Genomic DNA, 12970 nt, shown 5'->3' with positions numbered 1-12970 from the left:
AACACAAATAATATCTTCAGGCAAAATCTACCGGCAAACATTTGGAAATTAAGTGGAAAAAATAATTTTAAAACAATTTAGTAGGTTATGTTTAATAACTTATATTAAAGTTTAATCAGCTGTAGACGTTAGCATAATCAGATTATATGATATTGCCTCAAATAGGTAATTTATTTCCCCAAATTTCTCTATATGCCACGCAATTAAATTGCAAAATATATTTCAAAAAATAACGAAACCTCTCAATACAGGAAACCGCAATAAACAAAAGAATAGGACACAGGGAAACCAGTAACTGCAACATGTGTGTGTTTAATGAAAAAAAAAATCTATTCAGGCATATATTCAAATGCCAAGTAACTTCCACTAGAATTTTCATCACACAAATTCTACTTTATTGCTGTGATCCCTTTAGGTAATCAACACACATACTCAAATGATCGCTAAGGATAATCATCTACTTGTATTTTTGTCACAAACAGTATCTTACCTGATATGCTTTAAGCCAATGTTTCAAATGTTTTTTTTTTTAAAGATTTTATTTATTTATTCAACAGAGATAGAGACAGCCAGCAAGAGAGGGAACACAAGCAGGGGGAGTGGGAGAGGAAGAAGCAGGCTCATAGCGGAGGAGCCTGATGTGGGGCTCGATTCCATAAAGCCGGGATCACGCCCTGAGCCGAAGGCAGACGCTTAACCGCTGTGCCACCCAGGCGCCCCTCAAATGTTTTTGACCACAACCAACAGTAAGAAAAATTTCATGTTGCAACCTAATTCACAAATATTCATGAAGTTCACATAATACTTATCTCACTAATAGTGATGCACTCTTTTTTTAAAATACTGGTTTCAATCTACCAAATTATAAGAGTTTGAAAAAATACTGCTTGAATTATTTTATTTTACTCACGTGTTTTGTTTTTTGAGAGAGAGACAGAGCACGCATGCTCGAGAGCAATTAGCAGAGAGAGAGAAAGAGAGTGAGAGAATCTCAAGCAGGCTCCATGCCCAGTGCAGAGCCCAAGGTGGGGGGTGCGGGTGGCTCAATCTCACAACCCTGAGATCATGACCTGAGCTGAAGCCAAGAGTCCGAAGCTTAACAGACTGAGCCACCCTGAGGCCCCTACTCACACGTTATTTTTAATAACATAATTCTAGGTTGCTATCCAGAAGCTGAAGATGATTTGCCCTAGTACTAGAAAAGGGTGTAAGGGACTCCTATGGATGGTATATCTCTCCGCAACCATACCATGCCACACAGGATGGAAAAGAGTGAATCACCACCATGGGAAGAGCAAAGAAAAAGTAGACAGAACCATCCTGCTGATATCTGAACCAGGGTCCTCCAAAATTATGTAAAGCTCTATAGCATACAGGATAGAACACTGAATTTAGAATTAAGTCCCACTTCTACCATGTTGGGCAGGACACTTCACAGAGATTTAATTTTCTCATCTGTGATGCATAACATGGGCCATGGGCTCCCTCTCTTATCCACTACTCTATTCCCAGAGTCTAGGACAGTGTCAATAGAGATTGTTGAATGAATGAATGAATGAATATCTTATTCATATGGTCGCAAGTAGGATAGCGCACAAATGTGTGATTTTCTTTTTAAATTCAGTCTGAAATAATTGGAGACCGAATATGCTGGAAGCTTCACACTACCCAGTGATTGACTAAGTGCCTTCCTCTTTTTTCCAAGAAAAAATGAGGTAAGGAGGACTTTCTGTATTCTTCTTTTCTAACAGTTCATCCTTATGAAAAGGAAGTATGTACACTCTTCTCTGGACATCCAGCATATATGCAACATTGTGCCCTTAAACCACCGATGTAAAAACTGAGCTACTCTTTCATGCACCAAAACCATTTAACTCCTCCTTGGTACCAAACAGATGATTGAAGAGGGCCCCAGAACAAAATTGTAGATTACAGTACTCAATTTTTCAGCTTAACATCTATACTGGTAAATGTTTCGAAGTTATTTGGCTGGTGCTCAAGCATACTCAATTATCCTTATTAGCTATAACCTCACACTGCCAAGATAAATTGCTTATTCCATTCATCGTTAATTCTTGAGTAATTCCTTGAGTTATGCTAGCATGCTTGCCTCTATGAGGAATACAAAAGATTCCAGTCATTGCAATCTTAAAATTTTTCAGAAAACTCTCCACTAACTCTGCAAAATACTATCTAAGTATCATAAGTAGTATAGATAGTAAGTCCTTAAGATGTCTGAATAAAAAGAAATCTTTATCTTCATAAAGAAACTTATCACCTAAAATTCTAGGCTTTGGGGATGGTAAATGCATGGCAAATGATCATTTTCTTCACCGTCTAGTACCTTGATCAGACCAGTTACTGATCGTGGTATTTTTGCCCAGTGAACATAGATGGGACCTCTGGATTCTTCCCTGTACTCAGCCACAACCAAATATGATGAAACTCATTTGTCACCTCTGGGTTCAAGACTCTTGAAGTGGTTGGAGAAAAGTCTTTGCTTATTATTAACTATCACATGAATCTTGTCCAAATATACACCAAAAAGAACACCTTTACCCCCAAATTTTGTCTTCTAATGGAAGAGGTATCCATTTTCCTTGTGGTCTAACAAAATGATACTATTTAACTTTAGGTCTTAAATTATGTCAAATGGTGATCGTGGTCTACCAATCCAATAAAGGAAGACACTTTATGATCATGAAGGCTCATTCTGTAATTTCACACATGAAATTATAAAATATATATATATATTTTGTAACACAGAAGTACCTACCTAAAAATTAGAAATTTACCAGTCCCTTTAATAGTCCATTCTCCGGAGGAGGCAAGGATTAAGTTTGGAGAATAACCTTTCAAACTTCCTTTATATTTGTATAAGGAAGAAGTGTGTGTGTGTGTGTGTGTGTGTGTGTGTGTGTGTGTGTATTCATGTCTGAGTTATACCAGAGCTATTTCCTTTACAAAAATATTTCCAGCAAATTTTAAATTTGAAAATGATCTGCAGTATTTAATAGACGAATGATAATGCAACTGTCTATCTTGTATCTAACGTGGCTCCGTGTTCGAAATAAAACACTGGACAAATGCATTAACCCAACGCCTTTTCACAACATGAGGTTATAATGAAAGATTCCACCCAAATTTTGTTCAAACTCAAAAAAAAAAAATAGAACCTTCTGTTGAAAAATATCTTTTACATATGGTGGTACCACATAAACAGAAAAAGGAAGGTCTCACTTCTTTTTAGGAAAAACATGAAATAGGAGAAATGACCACTGAGAGGCACAGATATTCATATCCATAGTTATTCATGAAAACACACTTGCCGCGACACAAGGTATGCAGCCGAGAAGGAAGCTCGCCAAGTGCTTAGTTTAACACTTTCATTTTACATATAAGGAAGCAGATTCAAAGGTCACAAAGCCAAGAGCAGAGGCAGCATGAGAATCACAACCCACCGTCTCTTGCTGTGCTCGCCATGCAAAACCACACGGCCTCGGCAGTCTTTAATGTGAAGAAAAGTGTTTATATGGATTGAGGTTTATATGGTTTAAACACAATTGCCTTTGTCCCCAAATCTTGCTCCTTAGAATCCCGTTCTGCATCCCTCTCTCCCAGGACCCCCCAGCTACCCTCAAGCCTGCAATCCTTTCTCTTCACTCCAGGCTGGATTCTACAGTCTCTTCTATCAGCGACCCTCTGGCTGGTGCGTCCCCCTCTGTCCAGAACTCTGTCCTTCACTTTATCCTTCGCAAAGTCCTGAGACTCCAAGAACAGAAATGTGGCCTGCTCATCTCCAGAACACAGAGTCACGGCTGACAGAGGGATAAATCATGAGTACAGGTGCCTTTAAGAAAGCCAAGGGTACATTTCCATGATTAATGATAACAAGGCCGGGGAGAAAAAAATCTGATTCCCCACAAACAATTATATAACCAATGTCTTGATTTGGGTTCTGTATTCAGAGATAGATTCATGTTTCAAATCAATGACAGCCCTATAATTTGGGCTAAAATGTAACCTTTGAAAGTTCTTATAACAGTAACACTCTTACTTCTGAAAGCGGATACACTTTTTCATCATGACATAGCAGAAGCTCAACACACAAAGTGGCCAAAAGTAAATCGGGTGCGCTGAAGCAGCAGCATGTAAAAGAGATTTCACTTCACTTTTCCCTCGTCCCTTCTCCTAACGCACACCCACTCTTGGGCACCCCTGAGGAGCCCCTGAGCTCCAGAGAGCTCGATTGAACAACTTTATATATTTGACACATTCACCTTTATCAAGCCACCTCAACACCTATATAAAGACAGGGTAATTGACATTTTCCACACTGCAAATTGATAATAATGGGTAGTGTTCTATCTACCTCTTGCTTGCTAAAATCCTTCTACTCTTATTTTTCTCAAACATTAACAAACTATAAATATCTTATTCTGTCTTGGATAATGTGTATATTAAAACACTTTTCTTCTGATCACAGACCCGCCCCACCCATGTCCCCAGGCAAGGGCTGGCTGTTCCATCAGTGGCGAGAGGGACGCAAGCCCAGTGCCAGCTTCATGCAGGCACACTGCTCACAGGGCTCCAGAGAACTGGACCCTTCCCTGCCCGGGGCACCGCCTTCCAATGTACCCCCAAATCCCAAACCTTCAAGTGGCTGAAGACACTGTATTCCCCTCGATCCTCTTGTAAAAATGACACCAAAATAAGCTCCATCAGTTCACACTTCTGGGCCTTCTCCCCAAAAGCCCAGTCTAAGAAATTGGGCCCCTGGGGTCAGGAGTTGTTGTGTGTGAGGGGTGCCATAGGCCATCGCATAGCCTCCACACCACTCACCTCCATTCCTCTTCCCTCTAGATGCTGCTTCTATCTCCTTTAGCCTAAAGTCTTCAGGTTGGTGAACTAGTGTAAATGGACGGCCAATTCAGAAGCTACTTATTATTGTTGTTGTACCTTCAGCCAGATTCAATCCAAGTTTAGGCTGAGCCAATACTTCCTTATCTCTAATAAGAGTGACTCAAAATTCATACACATATACTGAAGCTACAATCGGTGTAGTTGCCAAAAGAGTACTCAAAAGTAAATTCACACATGTAGAATTTCTCCTAAGAAAAATGACCTCCAATTTAAGAGAGATTATCAAGACTAAATCAAAATCATGAATACCTGACAGGTGGTTGACATATCTAAGCAAAGGCTGGTGATCTGGGAGTCCTGGAAAGGGAGACTTGAAGCGGAGCATGGCAGTCGATGCAGCTGTACCACTGTGCAAAGGGGAGCCCAGCCCGTCAAAGGGCTGGCGAAGGGCAGATCGCAGGCTTCCGTGGCTTCGTGCCACTATCACAGAGGATCAGTCAACTCTTTTCTCCACAGGTAGCCCTCCAGCCTTTAACTGGTTGCCCCTGCCATAGTGTAAATGCCTCAGCCTGCTTCTGAAAAAACAAACGGGCCTGCTAGTCACTTTCATCTTTCAATGTAAATTAATAATCTAAAAATGGGATGCTTTAGACGGATTCTGATTTGTCTACTTAGTGTGACTCAGACCTACAGGTCCTGCTAACATCTGGGCAGAACTCAAGGGCCTTTGTGTCTGATAACAAAGGTCCCACAGTCCTCTCCAGACACCTCCCCTCCACTTTCCTTTCCTGGGGATCCTGTGGCTTTCTGATCTCCAAACTCCATTCCAAGAATAGGGAGGAATCATTTATACTTTGATAAATGCTCTTCATAGCCCTAACCCAATCTCTCTCAGGTGTTTTTAATACATTTAGCAAATACATTCAATCGATAGTTAATGCCTATCATAAGTAATCACTAAATCTTCTAAGATGCCTTGTGAATTTCAGGGAGCCTTGTAATTGGCAGAGGAAGCTTTGCCTTGCTGCTAGTATTCTCCCATGGAGGCCGAGAAGTAAACCTGCTTTAGTTTTCTAGGGTACCGGGGCTAGCTGTGGGGGATGAGCCTCAAGGTCCAGTTATCTGTACTCTTACTCCTTCAGCTCTCTGTCCCTAATGCCACCCACTGTTCCTGCATCCTCAGGTGACCATGGTTTGAAAGGCCATTCTGACCCCTGCAGGAAGGCTGTAGTCCCCTCTCCTCCTCCAGGAGGCTTTCTCAAACCTTCTGGGAGACTGTGCCACAGCCATTTGGCTTTTATATTCACCCCACCACTTGTCTCTTCATTGTTTCTTGGGCTGTTGACTTTTTACCTTGAGCGTCACCTACAGCACCCAACACCATCCTAGGCACATGTATTTTTGATTGATCAAGGTTAAAAATGCAAAATTGAGGGGCGTCTGGGTGGCTCAGTGGGTTAGCGTCTGCCTTTGGCTCAGGTCATCAAGTCCCTATCGGGCTCCCTGCTCAATGGGGAGTCTTCTTCTCCCTACCCTCTACCCCTCCCCCCTGCTCATGCGCACGCGCGCACACTCTCTCTCTCACGTTCTCAAATAAACAAAATCTTTTTTAAAAATGCTAAATTGAGAGTTATGAAGTTGGGAATCCTTTGCATGTAAAAGGAGAAATATGATCCATGAAGATTAAAGGCACACCTTCACTAAGAAAAAAAAAAAAATGAACCAAACTCTCCAAAACATTATTTGTTTATACTTTTCTGCATCCTTGTTTTACATCGAAGAGATTCTTGGTCCTACTTCTCCATTGCAAATTACCAATTAACATTCTAATTAAAATCTGACCCACATCCATGAGGTCTCTACACAGCCATGATCCATGATTCCCTTCCCCACCTCTCCAGGGACCAGACATATGTGACAGGGGACATGCAAGAAAATATTTTTGCACCAGAACCACCAGCTGCAGATGAAAGCAGTTAAGTTGCTGAGCAATAAGGCTACTTCTCTAGTAATATTACAACACATTACTGGAAGTTGGAGAGAGGGGCTCCCCCTTTCAGAGCTCTTCCATATAGGACTTCCTTATAGCTTTCCCAGTCTCCCTCTCCCAATCCCATCCATAATCCTAAAAACAATGTAATTTTCATAGAAATCAGCAATGAGAAGTGGACAGTCACTGGGTGCTGGGGTTAGCGGAAGAGTTATAACAGACACCCACGGTTACAGCCTTTGGCCCTTTAAACACCAGGGAGGGGCGACTTCAGCCAGAACCCCAACAGCAACAGTGTGGAGCAGGAGAAACACAGACACAAAATTGCAAAAGACAGAGCTTCTCCCTTCGGTTCAGCTACCCATCACCTATATGACTTTCACAAGCTGCCCTGGCCTGACTCCAACTGGAAAAGGAGGACGGAGCTATCTGCCCAGCTCACTGGTGCTTCCACTAGGATCAAGTAAGGGGAGATAAGAGCAGCAAGAGCAGAGGCCACTGGTGATTGAGGCCTTATCACAGCCAGGTGCCTAAGCATCATAGCTGTTAATCCTCACGAGTCTCCTGCAGATCATACTATCCTCACTTTACAAATGAGCAGACACAGGTAGTTAAAGTCACCAGTCAAGCTCAGAACTGTTGAGCCCATGCTTTAACTACCACATTATACTGCTTCCCCCTAGATTTTGAAATAACTTTGAAAACTAAGAGTCCATACACATCGAATCCCTGAAGAAGCGGATGGCCACGTTTGATTTACCCATTTATTTTTTACTCCTCCCTCCCAACAAGTACCCCCCCTCCACTACCAATTCTATCACACTCCGTTCTGTTCCTGACCTCCTCCTTCTAACTATTCCCTTTTTATTCCTCTCGCAGCTTTCCTTTTGTGCTTTCTCCTCTGTTAATCATTTTAAGCTTTCCTAAGGAGCACAACACAATGAGAACCACCCAAAAAAAGGCATGCTTTTAAAAAGTACATATAACTAAGAGAATTTATCTGAATATTACTTTTAAGTCGAGCTAAATATTTAGTAAGAATGCAGGACACATTGAAAAGTTTTTGGTTTTTTTAAACAACCGCTTTCTTGGATTAACATTAGACACAGCTGAGACTTTTACAAAGATAAACCGATAGAAAGCCTAGTAAGTTTTAAAGAGAGTCATCATGAAACCAAAAGTCATTTCTACTTTAGATTGTCAGCATATGATTACACTAGAATTTCATCAGATTGAAAAATAAGAACACAGATTTGACTACACATAGAATCCTCAATTCTCAAAGCTTTTACAGAAGGGTGCTGTTTACCCAGCTCCAGGGTAATGCCCTTCCCCTGAGGCTAATAGGGCTGCTCTTTCTTCTGGGCCACATGGAACTTTGTTCATTCTATACCTTTATTATGATCTTAACCAGGTTATATCGTGGCCTGTTTTACACATCAGTCTCCTCCACTAACCAGAGATAGCTAGAACAAAAAACAGCATTTCATTCATCTTCGTATTTTTAAAATGCCTGGTACATCAAGATCCTCAACACAGATCTGTTGAGTAATGGAACCAAAATTCACATTTAGCAGGTAAACATGCAGCCTTCAGCCTGACTGGGGTTACCACAGGGCAGGACGTATTGGTGATTACTGGCTCTTGATTTGCCTAGATGAAAATAATCTAAAGCCTTTGGTTTTTTTAGAAGAAGAAATCTACATGGTGCGTTTTTCAAACCATCATCCAGAGATGGGGCAGGCTGGAGCTTGCTTGTGTTTCTTCCAGATGATTCTGATTTTCTGAGTTACAGTTTACACAAACACTGTTACAGATCAGACTACCTGAAAACAAACACTCCTTTTCCCTGGCAAAGTTTTTTCGTCCATTCCCCTCCCACTTAATCCAAGCACCACTTGCAGAACCAAAGCATGTGTCCTTTGTTGCCACCCTACCAGAATTTTGGATTATTCTGATTTCTCCCTTTTCAACACTTTGTTCATTCTAACCTTTATTATGATCTTAACCACGTTCCTGGTTACTTAGCCAGGTTACTACTTTACAGGTGAGGAAACACTGTGCTTAACATTTGTTCAATGGTCACACTGAGTAGAACCCAGTTCCTCCACTTCCTGATTCCTAACCAAGTGCCCACAGCAAAATCCCCGGGGAAGCTTTTGGAGGGAGGGGGGGAAAGCACAGGCCAAGCTTCAACCCCATCACTCCTGATTCCGGATCTCTGGGGTGGGCCCAACAGGTGTACTTTGAAAAACTCTCCAGGTGCTTCTGGGAGGTGCCTCCGATTAGGCCGTCCCGCACCAGACAGTATGAACCGTGTAGCGTTCTTACGCATTCCCTGAACCCCTCACAGTTATTTGTTTTCATTCAGAGTGGCCAGACAGACGCTCAATACCACGACATTGGAGTAAGTGCGGTACTTGTCACTTCGCTTACTTTTCTCAGAAGGAGGAGCGTCTACGGACTTCTTCACACTTAAGTAAACGAAACCCGGGGGGTCACTTTGCCTCAGCTAAGCCCCCCCCCCCCAAGCAGGGGCGCTGTCGCTGGTACAAACACAGCTGCGCACCTGCAGAGGCTACTACGGCGAGCGCCGTCGCCAGCAGCGAGTCCCGCGCGCCATCCAGCAAGGCCACCCTAATTCTCTGGGCCTTGTCGAGGGTATTGGGGGCACCACGTCCCCGGTCCCTTTTCTCCCGAAGTCTGTGGGGACTTCCCCCGCCGCCACTCGGTCATTTTCTTCCCATCACCCCAGTCTCTCAGGGGACAAGCTACGTTTGAACTCGAGATTCTCACGTTTGGGGTGGTTCAGAAATTACCCTGCGGTAAACGCAGACATCCCCGCACCGTCCGCTCCCAGCCTCCGCGCACACAGGGCTTGGATAGGGCGAAACACGCCCCCCGCCCGGGGACGGCGGGGCGGGCGGTAGGTGGCGGCTCCTCCGCTCCCTCGTCACCGTCCCCCGCCCCGCCCCGCCCGGCGCAGAAGCGAGCCGCGGCCGACCCGAGAGAAAGGGGAAGCGCGCCCCGAGCCGCACGGAGGCGGCCTGCCGGCGGCCGGTGCTCCCCGCAGCACGCGGGAGCGGCCTGGCCCGGCGGCCTCGGGTCCCGCGGCGTCCCCGCCTCGCTCCGTCCCGCCCCGCCGGCCTCCGGCACCTGCAGACCCGCGGCCGCCCGGCCCGCGCACCCACCTGCGCGCCGCGCCCCCCCCCCGCACCCCTACTGCTGCCGCCGCCCCGCCCGCCGAGCGCCTCACCTTCAAGTCCTCCCGCTTCGCCGCCAAGTTTCCCCCTCTTGGAAAGTTCTGGGGTCCGATCCCGGGGCCCGGCGTGGGCAGCCGAGGGGAAGCGGACGGTCTGGGCGGCCGCCGGGCGAACAGCGCGGCTCCGACTCGGCGGCGCGGAAAAGGAGAAGGGGAAGGGGAGGAAGGGGCGGGGAGCCTCGGCGGGGTGATCCCCTCCGACCCCAGCCTGCCCGCGTTAGCCGCTCGCAGGGACTTGAGCGCTGATTTTCCGCCCCGCCGTTGGCGACTCTGGCTCTCTCCCAGTCGTCATCACCGCCAGTGCCTAAGACTTTGGGCTCTGGGGTCAGGCTATTTTCAGTTTTGTTCCACGACTTACAAGTGTGTGATCTCGGGCAATTTACCCCTCTTTGCAAAATGAGGAAAACAATAGTACCCATCCAGGGCGAATCCAGGTTTTGTGGGGCCTGAAACTTAAACAATGAGGAGTGGCGGGCTTCTTCAAGGGAAGAAATAAAATTAGACTCAGGGCTTATGGAAGGGACTTGGACAAGAGACGAGGCCTGAACCTTCACTAGCTTTACACGCCAAATGCCTTGTTGGGAGAATGAGATGAAAGGAACCACGTGAAACCCTACAAATCGGCCTGGCACTCTCGACAGGTGTTGTTTATAGTGATATATCTTTGTAGCCGGTCAGGTGGACCTGGGAGGGGAACAAATAACCCTGTCAATTATGTGTCAGGTGTTTTAAATACATACTGTGCTTAATTCATGCACGTCATGCCAATTTTACAGTTCAAAAACCCAAGGTTCAGAGAAGTCCTATGATGTGCTCATGGTCACATAGAACCCAATTCTGCAAGTACCTGGTTTTTCCACAATTTTACCTCACAAATACTAATATGTAAATATCTTCTGTAACTTTTTTGTTTGAACGAGAAAAGAAAGAAGAAGAAATTCCCCCATGAGAGAACAAAGTGTCTCAGAAATACCTGTGTTTCTGAATTTTCACTGCAAAATTTCCCCAGTTCGATACAACAGCAAATGGATTGCCCTTGAAATCCCACCCACTGCCTGTGAAGTACCCTGTTGCAAAATCAATAAATGGCTTTACTTAAATGTGTTCAGGTTACACATTTGCTTGCTCTGCTAGCACTGTGTGTTTACTTTTTCTATCGATTATTAATACTACTGCAATTCAGATTGATGGGTTTATAATCTATCCCCAAAGAGTTTATAAACTAAGACAAACAATAACATAATGAAAGGAACTCTCCTTGTGGAAGGCACCTTACATATCTTTCTCATCGAAGCTCCGCATCTCTTTGCTATAGATATAGTCACCCTCCATTAACTGACAAAATCTCAAAAGAATAATGTCTCTAAGTTCACACGGATACCCAGAATTTGAACCTAGTTTTGCTTGGGACCTAAACCTTGGCTCTTTTTCTACATCTTGGAGAAAAGAAACCAGCAAAAATACATGAAGTCACTATGTCTTGCAAAGTGCGGGAAAAGAAGATGTCAAATTCTAGTGGTTCTTTTCCAAATTAAGTTTCTATAGCAGAAAACTAAAACATAAAACTTAGACAATTTGGTTTTCTGGAGTGAGGAAAGGAAGAGTGACAAGTATAGTGTCAGGCACATAACAAACAGCGTATTTGTTGAATGAACTAATTCATAAAAGAATTCGTGAAACGGTATTTGGTGGTATTAAGTCACAACCTTTCGGTGGATGTGATTCTTGTAAAATGACAGTATAACAAAGAGGTGTCCATTCCCCCTCCCCTCCGCTATTTTTTTTTCCCACTGTATCTACTTTTGGGTCACTATTAACCAGTAAAATGGGCAAGCCAAATTTTAAGAGCGAGCAGAAGGAAGAAGGAAAGAACAGAGAAAAATAAAAGGGCCATAGGCAAGAGAGGAGAGGGAAGGAAGAGGGACATCCTTGCCTTTGCCTGCTGCTCAGAGGAAAGATCTTTTATCTGTAAGAAATATGAAAAAAAACCCCTCAAAGTTCAAAGGACATGAAGTCCTCTAACTAAATTGTGAAATTGAAGCCATAGTTTTGTTTTTATTGTGTTAGTGTAAAAACAGTAATATTTTGTTAAGACAGAAAACAAAACCTGCATTTAAGCAGTCTGTGCAAACCCCACCCCCACCCCGCACCACCCACCACCCACCATGTTAGTTCTGCAGTGGCTTTGGACGAGGTGGAGGATGGGAGGTTGCACATTTAGATAAAGAAGGCAAGTTCACTACCTCTCCCTTAGGCAGGGAAGCATTCATGCAGGAAGTGAACTTTCAAAGACTTTCAAAAACAAATTCAATAAAGGAAGTGAGAGAGGGGGGCATACATGCAACTTTCAAGGAACAGGTGATTTTTCAGAAATTCCAAGGAGGGGATGCAATGGTGGTTCTAAGGAAGGGAATCACAGCTAACGTTTTAATGTTTACCCAGGCAAACTGACTCCAGAGTCCATGCTCTTTAGCCCATGCTGGTAAGCACTTGGAAGTGGAGAGGTTAGACCATCGGATCTAAATATGGCAGGCTGGAGAATAGAGGGTGAGGGCAAAGGAACTCTGGGTGCTTTCTTAAGTGATCTGGATAGGAAGCTCTTGAGCCTGAAGTTTAAAGCCGATGGGTGAAGGGCGGCAAAGGGTAAAACAACAACAACAACAACAACAATCTGTTCAATGAATGAATATGTTGGCTGAACTGAAATCCGAATCGTCTCACGTATAGCAAGAAAACAAAACTGACTTTACATATCCAACTTTCATTCAATAAATATTATTTAGTATTTTAATCTAGCATTTTTATCATAATACATACATACATCTCTTAAATGAATAAACATAAAGTTAAGCATA

At 43.9% G+C, this 12970-nt stretch overlaps 1 protein-coding gene across 3 annotated transcripts in view; it reads right to left on the bottom strand.

Moving 5' to 3' along the window:
• Window positions 1-10250, bottom strand: part of PLAGL1 (PLAG1 like zinc finger 1) — a 108342-nt gene extending 98092 nt beyond the window's left edge. For all 3 annotated transcript variants that reach the window (XM_048225898.2, XM_048225904.2, XM_048225903.2), the window contains exon 1: window positions 10110-10250. The gene's annotated coding sequence lies outside the window, so the exon portion shown is untranslated. The remainder of the gene's footprint in view (window positions 1-10109) is intronic.
• Window positions 10251-12970: the final 2720 nt, after the last annotated feature.

The sequence above is a fragment of the Ursus arctos genome, unplaced genomic scaffold, assembly GCF_023065955.2.
Source record: "Ursus arctos isolate Adak ecotype North America unplaced genomic scaffold, UrsArc2.0 scaffold_13, whole genome shotgun sequence".
NCBI classification, from domain to species: domain Eukaryota; kingdom Metazoa; phylum Chordata; class Mammalia; order Carnivora; family Ursidae; genus Ursus; species Ursus arctos.
Note: the sequence above shows the minus strand (reverse complement) of the source record. Positions and strands in the feature narration are given on the sequence as shown.